Source organism: Cibotium barometz, chromosome 5 (assembly GCF_041138505.1).
Source record: "Cibotium barometz isolate CiBa-2024 chromosome 5, ASM4113850v1, whole genome shotgun sequence".
Classification (NCBI taxonomy): domain Eukaryota; kingdom Viridiplantae; phylum Streptophyta; class Polypodiopsida; order Cyatheales; family Cibotiaceae; genus Cibotium; species Cibotium barometz.
In genome coordinates, this window is record NC_141050.1 from 35,816,427 (window position 1) to 35,834,180 (window position 17,754).

Consider the following 17,754-nt stretch of genomic DNA (forward strand, 5'->3'; position numbering starts at 1 on the left):
CAGCGACGCTTACCTGTACGCATGCATTAGCATTTACTCCTCCAGCCAATCCCCACCCCTGATGGTAAGCTTTCCTGTGATGCTCTGAGATGAGCTTTCCTGTGAACGGCGCACTTGTAAAGGAGGCCACAGAAGAACCCCAATTCTGGTTCCCGCCCTTCCCTGCGGACCTGTTCTTCATGCTGACTGCATTGCAAGAGAAGGTGCTAGACCTGCTGCATTTCACCATCTCCTTTCACCAGGAGGTGAGGAGATGAAGCGCTGTTGGAATCAAAATTTGTTGTATTATTTATTTATTTTTTTGTGTAGTTAGTGCAGACGGTTACCAGATGAGCCTGAAAGTCAATGATAGTTGCTGCTGTTCTCCAATGGTGCTTGTTAAGCAATAGGGTTGAGTTGCTATAGTCCACAGTGGTGACTCTAGTGTGAGCGATGATGATCAGGCATGGTTAAAACCTGCACTAAGAGATATTCGATTCGATGCTTGCAAAAATGTTCATGGCATATGGCGTGCAGCTGGAGCTTTTAGGAAAAGCAATCGAACACCATTTCCATTCTTGTTGTGTACTACTGCTTTTCTAAATAGCTGTAATGGCCAATGATTCCCCCCCCCTCTCTCTCTCTCTCTCTCTCTCTCTCTCTCTCTCTCTCGTTTCTCTAACTCTTGTTTTTGTGCAGGCTGGCACTCTTACACTTGCAAGCGGAGTTCCCTTCATTTCACCAAGTAAGGCTGTGCTTTGTCATCTCTCTGGTTGAAGGTGTTTGATTACATTGCTTTAAGGTGTTTAAGGGGTGTGTGTGTGTGTGTGAGAGAGAGAGAGAGAGAGAGAGAGAGAGAGGGGGAGAGAGCCTTCAAATAATGCCGGGGTTCTATGCAATGATTGTATGCCGCCCATTTGAGTATATATTGTAAATGCTATTTGTACCGCCCAAGTTTTGAAGCCTATAATATATATATATATATATATATATATATATATATATATATATATGAATATTTATAAGCCTGCTGATATTGTTTGATCTACGAGCACTAAGGTGGAGCACTAAGTATGTCGAGATATTTTTTTATCGAACAATAGAAAGAATGAGCCAAGGGATGCACTAAGGGAGACCTCCACATTAGATTCACATAAGTATGCAGGAGCTCATGCTTTTCATTTATGTGTTAAAAAAATCTAAGGTTTTTACTAGGATTTCTGGTCTCTGTGTGTGTAGAATGGACACTAGGATCCACCTTCAATATCCACCGCTGGGTCCTTTCAATGCTAATCATCTATAATGGACCGATAAAAAGTGTGAAAAGTCTATATATGGATATGTTCGAGTAGCCTATTTTCACTGGGATCGCTTAACAGATTTTTTAAAAGGAGAAGAGTCTCTTACAGATGCAGAAACAAATTTTAGGCGGCAATCCGTGCGAAGGCATGAAAAGGGTAGCTTAAAGCAACCAACTCTTGATAGCTACTTAGAGGAGACTTTGTTTTGGTGTGCTTATGGTCCTAAAGATATGCGTGGAAAGGAGATCATGGTTCCTCGCAATGAAAAGACACCAAAGACAGGGAAAGGAAGCCGTCCAGGTTGTGTAAAAGGCACTCGCATGTGTGGTTGTCAATGTCATTTCTTTGTAAAAAGATTGTATCTATTAGAAGATGTAGCTTGCATTCGCTATATTCAAATGCATCATGTTGATGAGAATGATGAGCTTTGTCACAAAGAAGGCATCAAGGCAACTTTGGGCCACAACCTATCCTTTGCACCATGGCTCTCTTTGGAAATAAAATCATGGGTCTTTGAAATGCTTTGCAAACGTTACACTCCAATGCAAGTGCATGAGGCACATATTCAAGTTGTTCACAAAAAAAAAGTAAACAATCCTAGCTATACATTGTCACGAGATGATTTCCTATCACTTAGAGATATCTTAAATATTGCTAAGAAGCATGCAAGTAGTACTCATGAGCTACATTCTAGTGATGCCCAAAGTGTTCGCATGTGGACACAACAACACTCTCAAGATGTCTTCTACTATGCGGAGATGGATGCTACAAACAATAAGCCATTTGTGCTAGGTATTCAAACACATTGGCAACTTGAGAAGCTCAACACACATGGCAACAATGGGGTCATATAAATGGATTCAACGTTTGGAACAAACTTTTACAAGGTACGCATGTAGTATATATATACTTTTTTTATGCTACTTTATATGTAGAAATGTTAAGATTCTATCTCATTGAATATTTTTTGTTTAGTTCCAACTCTACACTGTGCTAGTATTTGATAACTATCAAAATGGAGTCCCAGTTGCGTGGATCATAACATCAAGCTCTGATACGAACACTATTGTCCAATGGCTTACAAGTCTTTGCAATAAAATACTTGACTACAACAAATCATGGGATCCAAATGCCTTTCTTGTTGATGATGCAACTGCCGAGATAAATGCCATCAGGTAAATCATGTGCATGTCCACATTATTGCTCACAAAGTATTATCTCTTTCTCTTTGTCAAACTAGCTAAACTTTTATTTCTAATTTTAAATTACAATCTTGAAAATAGGGTGGTATTCAACATACCAATTTATTTATGTTTATGGCACGTTCGTCGAAGTTGGTTGAAGCACTTAGTGAAGAAGGTACAAGATTGGAAAGTTAGAGCTATCATGTTTAGACGCCTTGGTGCAATCATGAACATGCGTGTCCAAGGGGGAGCTTCGAAGGCCATTGCCATAGACAATATAAAAGATAGTGTATTGGAGTTCTTGGCCGACTTTTCACATGAGGAGGCCTTTATTGAATATTTCCGTACTTATTGGGTTTCAAAAGTTGGTAAGTTCAACCTTCTAAGCTTAAGAAGTTAAAAGTTTGATTGAAGCTTTAATACATCATTGGAGCCTAATGTACTTTTTATGCATTAGTACTCACCTGGGCCTTATCTTTTTGTAGAGATGTGGGCAAGAAGCTTGAGGATGCTTCTGCATGCAAATCAAGATACAAATGGAGCTATCGAGCCATATCATGCTACTTTAAAGTCTCGTTTCTTATGTGGCAAGAAGTACATATGGGGACGTAGAATTGATTGGCTTTTGCACAAACTTATGACGGCATGTTTGTCGTATTTTTGGTATATAGATGAGGCAAAGAAGGGTGGCTTTGTCATAAATAAAGCCATAAAAAGATTGATTGAGCATTCATTGGAAAGAGCTCAGAGCATCCCAGATGGAGATGTACTATTTTTTAATGAAGGCACAAGGGTTATGGCAAAGGTAAAAAGTCAATCCTCGGGCGCCAAGATCCATTACATTGTGTATAATGCCGATTGTGATTGGGGTTGTTGTAATTGTGGATGGGCAATGAAGGGCAATATGTGTAAGCACCAAGTAAAGGTCATGCTACTAAAGGGTTTTAATTTAAATACTATCATTGGTAGGTGTTTGGAGTTGTATGACAATGGCCATGACACATGTATTGGCTCAAATTGTATTTCTGTCATGGAGGAGACTCATAGCATTGGGAATGTAGACCATTCTCAACAAGGTACTCAAGAGCCAAATGCGAAGAAGCCTAATGCGACAGATTGCTATGAGCGCATTGTACACATGGTGGAAGGAAAACCAAGCTTACAAGCACATTTTGATGCCTTAATGCAAAGGTTATTGCTTCAAATGCAAGAGGTGCAAGCAAGGGACGAGCATGGAGCATTGCATCCTGCTGAGAATTTTCAGATTGTACAAGATGGTTTTGGAAATTCTATACAACGAGCAAGACCATTCATTGAGCGTCCTCTTGGGAGAAAAGCATATACAGAAAATAGTGCTCTTCCTTTTCCACGGCCCGCAGCTACCAAAAAACGCTCCATGCAAGCAACATTGGATGCCAAAGCTTTGGATGGGGATGCAGAGTGATCATTGTAGCTAGTGACATAAAACACTTGGGCTTAATTTTGTTCTTCATTATGCTTATGCTAGTGCTTTTTTTTCAAGTAGCTTCCTTTTAATGGATATGAAATTTTTTTCAAGTAGCTTCCTTTTAATGGATATGAACTTTTTTGAACCATGTATAGCATTGATGCATGTTGATCGAAAAGTCTTTCTTATAAAAAGCACCTTGGCGATTGTGTATTATGCCGATTGTGAATGTGTGACAATGGTTCAATACTCTTGAACCAATTTAAAAGTAGACCTTCCAAGAAGGATGGTAAGAAAATGACTTGCATATGCTTCCATATGCTTTTCTAGGCTTGACTAGGCATATGACTTGCATATGCTTCCATATGCAAGTCTATGCATATGCCTAGGCTGGCCATATGCATATGTGTGCATATGCCTACCCATAGGCTTTCCATAACATATAAAGACAATCTTGAGAGCCTTGGTAATCACTTGAGCGAGGGGAGCGATCACTTTTTTGAAATTATATACATCGCATGACTTGAAGGGGTATTTTAAAAATCCCTTATAATGAATTTTGGGTATTTTTCTATACATACAACTATGTAAAGAAAAATACATAATTTTTAAAATTCCTTATCTATGAATTTTGAGTATTTTTCTATACATACTTTTAATTATTTTTAAATATGAAGTAAAAAATCTCTTATGTAATTATACATTTTATAAAATTTTCCCAAAAATGTACATTCAAAACCTCCACTAAACTAATGTGACACACATACATAAGTGAATTCCCGTATAGTTTTCATTTCACATCAAATATAAATTATCCTAAAAAATCATAGAATATTAAGAGATCTCCCAATAGAGTTGGTTAAAAGCATGATTGTGGCTCAAAAAATATTGTTTTGTTATTTAATATCTTAAGGTTCTTTTAAGATTCCCATGTATATGAATGAAAATAAATCAAGTGATTTTACATTATTTAAAGGCTCAAAATATATAAAACTTTAATATAAACAATACAAAAAAATATTAAATAGTGCAATTTATTAATAGCAAAAGATAAAAGGCAAGCAACCTTTCCATGCTTCTAACAAAAAAAGTAATTGATTGCAAAGAATAAGAAGATATAATATGCACACTTGAAAAAGCACTAACCCAAGGATATACCTCACACTAAGACATTGTACTCTCACTTGTCACCATAAAGGGCCTCAATGTTTCCGGAATACTATACTACAGAGGACTTGTCACACTCTCATAAGGGAGTACATTTTGGAAGTCATGTTTGTATATAACGCATTAAGAGGAGTAAATTTTGCAAACTTTGAATGGAGTTAACTCTAACAGATCTTTTAGAGATGTTCACCGTATAAGATGAAATGCAAAGGTTCCATACCTTCAATTATGCACATCATGATTAAATCATTAAATCTATTCCTCTTGTTTGTCATGATTGTGATCCCTCATGGGATTGTTCTAGTTGCGTTCTTTTCATTGCTTTCTTTTCATTGTGCCATTCTTTTCAACGTTACATCTGCCTCTGCAGTTCAAGGGAGCTTGCGATATTGTGCTTTCTTTTCAACAGTGCTTTTAAGGCTAGAGTCATGAAGAGCACAGTGTAGTCTTGCCGCAGCTATATAAATAATCGCATCATGAATAGATAGATGACTAAGCGGTTAGTGAAGCTGCGATGGTAGTGAAGGGGATTGGCTGGAGGAGTAAATGATAATGCAGGCGTACAGGTAAGCGTCGCTGAGCTGGCATGAGAGGGGGTAAGCGTCGCTGAGCTGGCTCCGTGTGTAAAGTGTTTCGTGCACTCCCCCGCTACAGGACAAGGGGGAGTGCACGAAATATATCCCCACCCGCAGGCAGGAGAAAGCCGCTGAGGCCAGGTAGAGCAGCCATTAAAGGTGGCAGTAGGGAGCTGAGGCCAGGCGAAGTGGCGCCTCTAAAGGTGCAGAGAGACTGTTCTTGAATGTGGAGGGCTTGGTGAGAGTGAGGAAGGGAAACGAAGAAGTTTTCATGGAGAGTACAAACTCCAGAGCGGAAATAAAAATCTCGCGTTGTGAAAGAGGTGCCATTTGTCCCCTTCCAGGAAGTTTTCTTACTAAAAGGAAGACATACATGCCATGCCATGCCATGCCATGCACGACGTCCCTTCGCCTGGTTATTAACGCAGCCCGCAAGCCTACTCGTGGAATTTAAAAAAAAAGAAGAGGGATTATATTATAACATATCGGAATACAAAATGCTTTTTAAACAGAGACGCATAACTCTTTTAACAGATAGATCTTTTAAAAGCTACAATCAGAGTAGATTTTTCCTCCTGGAGATAATGATGAGAGGCCAAACATTTAAATGCAAAACACAAGTAAATTTACTGAACAGTTGACCAACCGATCAGCGTAGGTCCAAATCAATGCTAAAAAGACCCGTCCTTTAGTGTCCTATTAAAATTTAAAAAAACCTATAGAATTTACTCTCCCTCGATAAAATTTATAAGTTTTTAGTTATAAAGACCGGTTAATAATGAGATTTTGAATAGGCAAACCGATTGTACTCCAATTTGTCTTTTTTCTCATCGGCTAAGAAAAAAGTTTTTTCTCTAGCACTACGAGTCAAATCAGATTTAAATGCAAAAAACACAAAGTAAATTAAGTATGCTATTATTGACTCCTGACTCTTAAGGCAAGCTTGTGGAGCAGTTGTGGCTTGCATTTTAGGAACTGTGGGTGATAAGAAGAGAATGTCATGTTCAAGGACATTGTATTCATTAGAGCTCTCTATATGTTGTAACTTGTCTCTTTCTAATCTCTTAATATAAGCAGCTGTTATTTGAAAAAAAAAGCATGGGGGCCAGGTAATAACAATCTTTCAAAAATTTTGACTGTAATTTGTTATTACTTCTCTCGTAAAAAAATAATTATTCATGTCATAACATTGATTTCTAGCAACCAACTATATTTTAACTATGAGTTTTCATGAAAAAAGCCATAATTTGACACACCGAGGATCGTGATTTGCAACCACTTCCCTACCATGAAAGGTTGTATTCATACAATTAAACACCTTCACTACAAACAATTGGGAAAGCCAGTGCAACGTGGAAATTGGCTCGAAAAAGACTCTCTTCTCCCTCCCTACTTGTGCTTAAAAAAAGATATTTTTCAACCAATCAAAATAACGACAAATCGTAAATCTTTTTGTTCCAAAATCTCTACAATATGCCGGTTTTATAACTAAAATATATGAAAAATCATTCCTTAAAATAAGGGCTACTTAAAATCTCAGCCGTGGTGGTGCCTTGCCGTTGGTGCTTCATTCATGTTAAACCGAACCTGCAAACCCTACTCAATCATCTGGCCAACTAAAACCAGATTCTTTGTTATGTTCGGAACATGAAGTACATGTGCAAAGTACTTCACTTTGCCATCCTGCATAGACAATGGCACATCTCCAACATGGGCAATTGGATGAGCAGTGTCATCCCTTGTTTCCACAACACGTGGTCTTTCAAGGTTTTTCATCTCCTTGAACCACTCCCCATGACTTGTCATGTGGTTCGAAGCACCTGAATCAACATACCATACATCATGATCTTTATGTGTTGCTTCAACATTTTCAGACATGGCATTAACGACATGCTGCATAACAAACAACCTTTCATTATCCTCATTGTTTCTTCTCGAGGATGCATAGTTGTTTTGCTGTAATTTTTCATTTTGCATGTCAGCCTGCTTCTTATAACAATCTGCCTGCACATGTCCACGCTTACCACAATAAAAGCATCCACGTGTATCATTATACTACCTTTGCCAATTTCCATGACCTCTTTGACTCCCCCTGCCTCTAAATTGGCCTCTTCCACCTGCGTGTTGTTGTTTTGTGAATTCTGGGACTGTTGTTGTTGCTGCTGCTGGCCATAATTCTGATTACTTGTTCGGCCACCTCCTTGGCCGCGTCCATCGCCTCCTCTACCTTATCCTCTTCCTGAACTTGTGTAGAAGGCCTATTGCTCTGAACTATTTTTTTTTTGTGAAGACTGTTGGTCTTCACCCAAGCTCTTCTCTTCTATTATCAACATAGACACCAAATCTGTGAAATTGGGAATGTTTTTCCGAGTCTGAATAGACGTCTTGAACGCCTCGTATTGTGGCCCGAGACCACGTAGACAGACTTCTGCCTTATCATCATCATCTACTGAAACACCAATAGTTGCAAGTGATTCCACAATACCCTTGATCTTCAATGCATAGTCATTCACAGACATACTCTTTTTCTCCACAGTATGAAGTTCATTCTTCAATTGTATCTTTCGTGCCTTGGTATTCGTTTCATAGAGTTTTACCAAGGTGTCCCACGCCTCCTTGGGGAACTTGGCATCGTGTATGTGCCCAATCATGGTGTCCTGTATACTGATAGAGAGCTAATACATAATTTTTCTGGCTCCTTGGTTCCAATCCTTGAACTCTTTCACATCTACAGCAGTCGGATGGATCTCTGGTATCTCTAGTGCCTCTTCATGCTCACTTTCTACGTAGTCCCAGTAACCCATTCCCATCAGGAAATTTGTCAACCTAAACCTCCAAGCATGGAAGTTGTTCTTGTCAAGCTTCTCAGCAACAATCTAGTTTATGACATCATTTGATATCTTGCCAGATACACAAATTTACCAGAAACAGCACTGTGGTTTGTCCTGCACAGACTGTTGTATTTTTTGCAGCGGTAATGTACTACACTCAAATGTCACAACCAGTGACCTCAATGTGCATACATACACCCAATGGCAACTGTTTGACCTCCTTGCAGCACACACAATGTCTGCATAACGAATCTGTCTTCCTGCAGTTCTTAAAACAGAGTTCTACATAAAATCGATGACTTACCCGTAGTGCTCGAAATCACTTGCTTTCCGGAAAACGGAGGTCCTAACACGCCCGAAACGCGTTTTCGGCCTGAAAAATTCTATCTGATAGGACTATATAGTTGCCCTATAGCTTTACTCCCGCGAAGAAAGCTCCTCAATCAGAGATCGTTTTTCGGTGCCTCCCGTAGAGCTCCCGACAAGGGTGTAGTCTCGCCAACACAAATAGGGAAGAGTAGATGAAGCTCGTACCACTTCCTGTGCTTCTCTTGCTTGCAGCTCAGCCCTTAGCATCATGAACCAGGCTCTAATACCATGAAAAGATGCAGGGGAGAAGAGAGCTTGAGCTCTTGCAAGCACACACACTCACAAAATCCTAAAAGAGAACACACAAGGTGAGAAGCTAAAAATCTTCTTCTTCTTCACACAACACTCAACACACCATATACAAAGATAAGAGTACACACAATATGAAAAGGTACTCAACCAAATACATACTAGGGTTCTCTATAGTGTGAACCCAACTAAATGAGCTGGCGCTATAACTATGCCAGTCTCTAGAATGGATGTCACATAGCCTGTCATCCCACTGGCTGCATATCACCCATGATCTTACCAACCATGCCAGTGGTGTAAGTGTGGGGCCTATCCCCCAGGCGGGTCGTCAGTGTCCACCGCCTCACTAGATGAGCTCGATATCTCAATAGATGATAGTGATGTGCTTCCACACGACCGTTGCTATCTCTCTCTCCTCTAGGAGCTAATGAGGAGCGTTGTGCTTCAGCTTTTGTTTTTTGTCTGGCATAGTTGTCTGAAAGGAGGTTGGTGATGAGTCTGGCATAGTTGTCTGAAAGGAGGTTAGTGATGAGTCTGGTAATAAATCTTCTACTTCACCTTTCTTCACCCTCTTTGAAGACATTTCTGCCTATCGTCGTTCGCAAGTAGGTTGAACAGAGGATTGAATCCGACATGAGAGAGAGGCAAGGAGTCAACAGCCACTTGGCCAATGATGCCAAATGTACTGGAAGTGAGATTGGGAGTTGCATAGAGCGAGGTTGCATGGTTTATCAGCTTGATGGTGAATGCATGCCCACCATAGCCACATGTACTAAAAGTGAGACTGGGAGTTGCACGGAGCAAGGGGACTTGCATGGTTTATCAGCTTGATGGTTCGCCTACCGAATTTGGTTAAGAGGGCGAATGCATGCTTGCCACATGCCACTGTGGCCACCCATAATGAAGCATTGTTGCTAAATACATCATGGGACTGACGAAAGCGACACATTTGGGCCTAGATTCATCACATTGATGAAGGCCAAGCCTTGTTCATGCCGTACAAATCCTAATGGGGAGTTCAAGATGTTAGCAAAGCTCAAGCCCTGATGTGGCAAATTCTCAAGGGAGCCATTGTTGCCTGATGGTTGTTATGTTGAAGACTTTGAAGACAAGTGCAGGTTGGTTGTAAAAGGCAACAGAGTGGGCAGAATGTTTACATTGAATGTAAACATGCCTGAAGTGAGTGCTGCGATGTTTGCAAATGGTTTAGGAATTGTTGCAGACACAGACATTTGGCATAAAAGAATTGGACATGTGAATGTGCAAAGAATGAAGTCTATGCAGACTAAAAGAATTGTGACAGGGCTACCAAAGTTTAAAGCTGAAGGTATGTAGAAAATATGTGAAGCATGCCAATTTGGAAAGCATACAAAGCATGTATTTCCACGTGATAGAAATGTGAGCAGAAATGCACTAGATGATGTGCATTCATATATATGGGGTCCTACAAAGACCATGTCTATGGGAGACTGCAGGTATTATGTGACATTTATTGATGACCACACAAGGAAAGTGTGGGTATACTTCATAAGGAGAAGAGTGAGGTGTTCACTCATTTGCAAAATTTCAGACTTATGGTTGAAAAGCAAACAGGGAAACATGTAAAGTGCCTAAGGTCAGATGGAGGGGGAGAGTACTTCTCCAATGAGTTCTCTGAATTTTTGCAGAAGAATGGTATTCAGAGATAGTTTACATGTAGATACACTTCGCAGCAAAATGGAGTTACTGAGCGGAAAAATAGGCACATTGTTGAGATTGCGTGAGCATCGATGGGAGAGAAGAATATGCCGCATAGCTATTGGGCTGAGGCTATTTCTACAGCAGTTTACATCATGAACAGGACTCCAACTGTAGCCATACATGATGTAACTCCAGAGGAGAGGTTTACTGGCAGAAAACCTGATTTGTCTCATTTGAAAGTCTTTGGATGCATTGCATATGTGCATGTGCCAGATGAGCTGAGAACTAAGCTGGATCCAAAAGCTGAAAAATGTGTGTTTATTGGGTATTCCCTTGAGCAAAAGGGATACATGTGTTATAACCCTGCTATACGTGAGTTGAGGGTAAGCAGGGATGTTGTTTTTGATGAGATGAGCAGCTGGTATGCTACTGAAAAAGAAGCTGTTGGGATTGATGTGAGTGGAAATGTGGTTGCACAGAATGCAAGTCAGCAATCACAGTCTTTGAGTGGACCAGGAGAGTCCTCATCTAGTGGTTCAGTTGATAGACCATGGAGTGGCAGGCTAGGTCATAATACCAGTCTTGCAAATCACATAAAGGCAAAGAGAAAGTGGTTGAGCCCCTTATTATGCCTTACATTTCTGCAGGGCATTCTCATGTTGATGGAGAGCCTAGTGGCTCAGAGATGAGCCTTGATGAGGATCTTGGGATACCAGCTATGAGAACAACTGGTGTAAAGAAGGCTATGGAAGCCATGAATGCAAAGCTGCAAAGATCTGGGAGAGAAGAATCCTGTGCTTTGCAGAGGTTTACCTATGATGGTTATGTGGCACATCACTATGCATACATGGCAAAAGTTATGCAGGTTGTAGAGCCCACATGCATTGATGAGGCTGTTGGAAATGTGTGTTGGGAGAAAGCTATGGATGAGGAGATGGATGCACTATATGGAAATGAGACTTGGGATTTAGTGCAATTGCCTGAAGGCAAGAAAGCCATTGGATGCAAGTGGGTGTACAAAGTAAAACATAACAGTGATGGAAGCATAAGTAGGTACAAGGCTAGATTGGTAGCCAAAGGATATGCGCAGACATATGGCATTGATTATGAGGAAACTTTCAGCCCAGTTGCCAAGATGGCAATAGTGAGAGTTGTGATAGCAGTGGCTGCGTCAAAGCAATGGTCTTTACATCAGATGGATGTAAAGAATGCATTCTAGCATGGGGATTTGCAGAAAGAGGTGTATATGTTATAGCCACCTGGTTATGAGGATGTGAGTCACCCCGAGCATGTTTGCAGGTTGAAGAAAGCCTTGTATGGCTTAAAACAAGCACCAAGAGCATGGTTTGACAAGATTTGTGAATATCTTGTCACTATTGGCTTTCATGTAGCCAATGCAGATTTCTCGCTGTGTGTGAGACACAATGATAGAGGGGTTGTGCTTGTTGTCATCTATGTAGATGACCTGATCATTATGGGGGACCGTGATGCAGAGATCTTTGATGTAAAGATCTTGCTTAGACAGAAGTTTGAGATGAAGGATCTGGGGGAGCTCAGATATTTCTTGGGCATTGAGGTGATTAGGTCATCACATGGTATTGGATTACTGCAGAGACAGTATGGCTTGGACATGTTGTCCAAGTATGGTATGACAGGCTGTAAGCCTATCTCAGTGCCATTGGATCAGAATGGCAAGTTGAGTGCAGATTCAGGAGAGATTTTGGAGGATCGTACTATGTATAGTTGCATAGTAGGAAGCTTGATCTACATGATGATCACCAGGCCAGATTTGAGCTATGCTATTGGGTTGGTGAGTCAATTTATGCAGGTTCCTCGGAAGCCTCATTTAAATGCATTGAGACGCATACTGAGGTACATGAGGTCTACTTTGCATTGTAGACTATTTTATGAAACTAGGACAGAGATATGTGTAGATAGGTACACAGATGCTGATTATGCTCGCACGAAGCATATAGAGGTCTACTACCATTTTGTCAGAGAGAAGGTTTTCGCAGGAGACGTTGACCTTGTTTATGTCAGCACACAGGATCAGGTCGCTACCATCTTCACCAAAGCATATGCTAAGAGATGGCTGAATGAGACGAGCTAAGAGCTTAAGCTTGATGAAGCAAAACATTATCTGGAGAGCCTCTATTAGGCGAGGACCCATGATATATATATATATATATATATATATATATATATATATATATATTGGTTGTGTTTTATAAAAAGCAAATCTTCAATCTGTGTAGCACTTCTATAATCAAGCTTTTGCAAGCTTAATTGACATATAATCTGTCGTTAAATCTCCTACAGACTTGTGTGAACTGTTGTAATACACCTTACTGAAATTGATGATTAATCACTTGGATTAATACCAATCTTTGTTGCAATCATCCTTCAGTTAAAGAACTACCAAGAGCTTCCACATCAGACAATGTATTGTCCCAAAAGTATGAATGTTTTTGACAGCCGTCACCCTTTCTTGCATCTCCTTAAGTTTGTTGAGAATTCCTTACAGGTTAGGAAACTTGTGGTGTATGGTGTACATTGGTTTCACCAGTGGAGTGTGCTCAATTCCCAAGAGGGCTCACACTGAAGTTTTTTGCTAAAAACTTGTAAACTATTTGTATCCTGCTTTCTACAAATGTGTGTCTCTGTTTTGTGTTTATTGACAAGAGATCAAACTTCATCCAAAGTAATCACTCATCACATTGATTAGTAGAGATTAATGGTGTAAACTCTTTCTTGGTCAAGAAATTATCATGATCACTTCAATAATCTTACATTACTTCCAACAAAATTCAATAATCTTGCTTACTTGCATCAAATTAAGCAAGAATACCTTAGTTATGCATATCTTGTGTCAAACTTTATAATATTTCTTGATTTCTTGTAGTTTCAATAATGATCTCTTAAAGAAACATAATTATTGCAAAAAAATAAATGATCAAGATTAAGAAAGTTTTAATCAAGAATCACTCACTATTGCTTCAAGATTTGATTTCTGTATTGTCTTTGCATTTCTTTATACATATGCACCAAGAAATTTATAAACAATACTTTGCACAACAACTTTGCATAGATCTACTACAAAATTGTAAATTGCACCACTCTGCACAACATATTCTACAACAGAATTGCACTTTGCACTATAATCTGTTCAATATACATCAGAACTATAAACTGCACCTGAAATCTATATAGAATCTTCAATCTGCACCAATTCTTGGTTAGAAGTGCAGCAAAACCTGTACAACAACCTTCAATAACCTCCAAAACTTCCAAGATTCTCAAGAAATAGGCAAATTTAGAAGGAAACTAAGTTTAAAAATCAATAAAATCAAGATTCTCTCAAATCTATACAAGAATTAGGGTTTCTAAAATTTGTGATTATCATATACTAAAAAATGATTATCATTTATCTCATTGCTAATCCACTCAAAATAGAATCAAAAGAAAATTTAAAAACTGTATAAAAGTACTAATCTAAAAATGGATTAAGTACTAATCACTCCCTAATCAAAACATCAAGATCTAAGCCAAGAGCTCTGATACCAACGCAAGAAAGGGAACATGACCAAGCTGAGATATTGGGATAGATCTACTCAAGGCATGCAGTAGGCATGGGTGTAGGTCACGATCCTAAGGTAATAGCCAAGAAGGTCATGGAAGCTTAAGCCATGAAAGCTCCAAGAAAGGTGTATCATATGATTAAATGGTAAAGTGATACAATGACCACGGGCCCTATGTATAATATAGCACAAGGCCCAAAAAGTAGACACATGTGAATGTCCCTAAGTCCCATGTGCCTAAGCCCATTCTCCATGTGCATATGCACCAAATCTACTTTGTTACAAGAAGCATCCTGACAGCATGTATGTCAGCATCACTATCACCAGTGATAATCAAGTTATCCACATAAATGACTAATAACATAATTCCTCTGTCTATCTTTTTCACATAAAGTGAAAAATCTACATTGGATATCTAAAATTCCATGGTAACAAGATACTCCATAATCTTGCTTGATCCAAGCCATACAAGACTTTGCATAACTTGCACATAAAATCTAGATGTTCATCACTCTTATAACAACCTGGTTGCATCATGTAAACCTCTTCTTGTAAATCACCATGTAATAACACATTCTTTACATACATCTAACGTAAAGGCCAACCCTTCTTTGCAGCCATAGTAATGATAGCTCTCACAGTTTCCATTCTCGTAAACCAACGGGCCAAATGTCTCTTCATAGTTAATACCATATGTCTACGCCAGATCCATCTGAGTTATGCTTAGCCTTGTACACCCATTTACATCCAATTTCTTTCTTATCCTTATGCACTAATTCTCATGTCACATTTATATCCAATATTGCCATCTCCTTATTCATGGCATCTTCCTATTTTTGATTTCCAAGTGCCTACTCAAAACAAGTGGGCTATATCTCTTGTATTGTTTTAACTATCTCCTATATTGTCTTAACCATGTAAGCATAGTGATGGGTTGTATATCCGATCATATCTTAACCTATCATAGGATATCTAGCCTGAGTAGACTTGCTACACCTAGATCGTTGTCGAGTATCCTCAAAACAACCCTAGTTTTTCGTACACTAGGAGTAACCATTGTGATGGAGTACCAAGCTCCTCATCAAGGCTCTCCTCGGATCCACTAGAGTCACCATCCACATAAGAGTGATATGCTGACTGATGAGGAATACAAGGTTGACCTACCTTTTTCTTCCCTTTGAGTGATATATGTGTATCAGTAGTACCACGAGATTGTGTGCCTACATTCCTTGCATTTGTTCTTGACTTGCTTGACCATGGAGTAACACTTGATCCAGTGATAGAGAACTCTCCATGTCCACTAACTACTTGTCATTGCTACTCTACATGTGGGGGAAAATCATCATCACTTCTTACATCTACATGTTCAGTTTCCTTTAGTGGTGCAGCTACTCATCTCATTAAAGGCATCTCTGCTCTTACTCACATCTCATGAGTGGTAGGGTTATAACCTTTCTGCTCTTACTCACATCTCACGAGTGGTAGGGTGCTCCAAAGCATAACAAATGAACATATATGTCTTTGCCTTTGGATCTAGCTTGGTTCTCATTCATCAAGAACATGCACATATACACTACATCTAAACACTTTCAAGTGATATACGTCTAGTTTTATGCCTGTAACATCATGACATGAATAGCTGCCCCACCAGTAGTGGGAGGTCATGTTTATAATGTAAACAGTAGTTAATATTGTAGTGGGGGTTTATGTCCATGATGTAGACAACAGTTAATACTGCTTCAGCCCAAAAATATTCTAACATCAAGGCACAAGCAACTTTTACAATGTACATGTTTTTTCCTTTCTTTATAACCATCATATTGCAAAGTGTACATACATGTGAATTTCCTCTTGATTCCTTTCTTTCTCAAGAAATCCATGAACTCATTTTAGAGAAATATTATCCCCCACCATTCGATCTTAGGCATTTGATCTAGATCCATTCTCCTTAACAGCCTACAAGATCTATGCAAAAGCTCTAGCCAAAAGGCCGTGACAATTCATGGACACTTGGATAAGAACGGACAGATTCGTTCTTGATGTAATCATTGCCCTATGGGAGGGGTATGAATTCACTCAAAGCTCACAATAGGATTTTATTTTCTTTAAAATGATAAGGCTTCTGATAGACTAGGATGGGATTTTGTTTCTCAATCTTTGCAAGACATAGGGTTAGGTCCGCTCTTCATCAAGTTTGTCAAGACTCTTTTTGGGAATGCAAAAGCCCAGGTAGTAGAGTGGACTGGAGCTTTGTCTAAGCCGTTCACCTTGAGAAGCTCCTCTCAGCCCCTCTTCTCTTTGCTATATAGCTAATGATGCCCTATGTTGGCTAGTGGAGGATGCTATAAAAAGGGGATCTCTTAAAGAGATTAGCTTACCTCATGACCAAGTGCAGACATGTCTCCAACAATTTGCTGATGACATAAATAGTATGGTTCATAATGATCCTCAATCGAGTGAGGCTTTTTGGCCCAGACCTTCTGTTTAGCTTCATTTCTTCTATAAATCATAGCAAAATAGGGATTGAAACTCTTGTATTGGAACCTCCTTAGTGAGGTTGCTTGACCAAGGGTGTAAAGTTATAATAAAAGAAGGGGAAATCTTCAAACTTTTTGGTATCCCGATGGGACTCGGGGTGGCTGTTCACCACATAGATGACATTGGGTTATGAGAAAGGTTCATAAAAAATTGACAGTGGAAGGGGTATCAACAAAACTTGTTAAGAAAACTCCTCGTTTTGAAGCACATTCTCATCCCTTCATCCATTTACTTCTTATCTTACTAGAGGCCCTCTAATAGTGATCTCAAACTACTGGAAGTTATGTGAGGGAATTTTCTTTGGTCAGAGAATTCTAGAGAGCATGTACAAAATTCCAAAAGTGGGTTAGAAAGTATGCATTCTACCAAAAGTTGCAGATATGGTAGTCATGGTTGGACAGGTTAGGTGCCAAATGGAGAGTAAAAATCTTAGACTTCCCCAAGGAAGATTGGGCCATTCTATTACTCAAGAACATCCACCTTTTCTACATAGAGAACTCGAAGAGATGGAGGGACATGCCTCTTCTCCCTCTCTTCTTTGGACATCTTTAGACGAAAGCCCATGGGAGCCCTCTTCTAAAGGTTGTGTTTGTTGGAAAGCTTGGAACCAATTTAAACCCAAAAGGAGCCCTCTTTTAAAGGTTGTGTTTTCAAAGCTTGGAACCCCAATTTAAAGCCGAAGGTTGTGTTTGGAACGCTTGGAACCAATTTAAAGCCGAAATTGTGCTTATTGACAATGTAAGGTTCAAAGCTCACCTCTTCCATGCATATTCAATTTGGTTCTCACTTGTCCTAAATAATATGGTACCAATGTATTGATAATGTGAGGTTCAAAGCTCACCTCTCCCATGCATAT